Source organism: Aplysia californica, unplaced genomic scaffold, assembly GCF_000002075.1.
Source record: "Aplysia californica isolate F4 #8 unplaced genomic scaffold, AplCal3.0 scaffold00590, whole genome shotgun sequence".
Taxonomy (NCBI): domain Eukaryota; kingdom Metazoa; phylum Mollusca; class Gastropoda; order Aplysiida; family Aplysiidae; genus Aplysia; species Aplysia californica.
Genome location: NW_004797860.1, coordinates 434384 through 435971, shown reverse-complemented (window position 1 = coordinate 435971; position 1588 = coordinate 434384). Strand labels below are relative to the sequence as shown.

At 46.6% G+C, this 1588-nt stretch overlaps 1 protein-coding gene across 1 annotated transcript in view; it reads left to right on the top strand.

Annotated features, from left to right (window-relative positions):
• The window catches only part of LOC101848379 (disks large homolog 5), a gene marked incomplete at its 5' end in the record, with an annotated part of 28296 nt that extends 27519 nt beyond the window's left edge, over positions 1-777 (top strand). Inside the window, 1 exon segment of the mRNA XM_013087471.2 lies at positions 1-777.
• Between the last annotated feature and the right edge of the window lie 811 nt (positions 778-1588).

The following is a 1588-nucleotide window of genomic DNA, read 5'->3' as shown; positions in this document are numbered from 1 at the left end:
GGGGGGGGGGCTCGGCACCTTTTATGTCCATTTAAGAACACATTGCTGTCCATTTAAATACAGATTTTTGTGTAAATTTTACTGAAGAACTTGGATCAAAGGCACAAAAACTTCTACTTGCAGTTTCCGGGGACTCTCAAGATTTGGAAGTAGCCAAACTTTTGTAGCCATTTTTCTGGCTAATTTGACCACGGACACCAGGATACCCCCTCACCTCCTTCAGTAGCAAATGTCTCGACTTGTATTTCTAGATAGATGGCGAGTTCTTCCCTCAAAAGCAAGACAAATGAACTAGCTTTTACATTCTGCCATCACTGCGTCTGCCCAAAAAGTGACGAGCGCCCGATTCCACCGCGCCGTGACACATGCGTCGTGACACATGCCATGCGTCGTTACACACCGCACCGTGACACATGCGTCGTGACACATGCCATGCGTCGTTACACACCGCACCGTGACACATGCCTCGTGACACATGCGTCGTGACACATCCGTCGTGACACATGCACTGTGACACACATATCGTCAGACAGCTGTTCTCATGGACTAAGCCCAAAAGTTGGAATTCCTGTTGGGTTGTTTTGGGTTGGGTTTTTTTTCGTTTCCGTTCTATAATCTGTGGCAGTGGTTGCATGTGCTCAAGAAATGTAGTGTGGAAATTCCAATTGTGAATGTTGAGAAATTACAAGAAAAGAGTCAAAATGTAGTTAGGTGGGAATGAGTACGGCCATAGATAGCCAAAGATCTTGTCAGTATGTTAGTGTTTTAGCGCCTATAAATGGCCGCTGGCACTGTATGCTTCCCAAGAAGTTGAGATTGTTTCAGAATGCTCTCAGGTCTGTTGGGGTAATAGTATAGATTGTGAAGCGCATAGAGCTTGCTGTTGAGCGGGGATTTGCGCTATACAAATGCTATCTATTATTATTATTATTATTATTATGACAACTGATTGAAAAATGAAACAGTTTTGTGTCTCTCTCCTGAAACATTTTCCTTCTGGGCTCCAAACATTTGAACGGCTTGCTGACAATTTGTTGTATTCACTGAGTAGTTTTGGTGTGAAATATGTCATGTCTCTGTGGCACGCCAGGTGTGTCCTACTAGGTTTTCTGCCCCAGATGTTTTTCCTGGAAGAGAGAGAGAGAAGGTGAGGTGTGTGTGGAAGAGAGGGAGAGAGAGAAGGTGAGGTGTGTGTGGAAGAGAGAGAGAGAAGGTGAAGTGTGTGTGGAAGAGAGTGAGAGAGAGATGGTGAGGTGTGTGTGGAAGAGAGTGGGAGAAGGTGAGGTGTGTGTGGAAGAGAGGGAGAGAGAGAAGGTGAGGTGTGTGTGGAAGAGAGAGAGAGAAGGTGAAGTGTGTGTGGAAGAGAGTGAGAGAGAGATGGTGAGGTGTGTGTGGAAGAGAGTGGGAGAAGGTGAGGTGTGTGTGGAAGAGAGGGAGAGAGAGAAGGTGAGGTGTGTGTGGAAGAGAGGGAGAGAAAGATGGTGAGGTGTGTGTGGAAGAGAGGGAGAGAGAGATGGTGAGGTGTGTGTGGAAGAGAGTGAGAGAAGGTGAGGTGTGTGTGGAAGAGAGGGAGAGAGAGAAGGTGAGG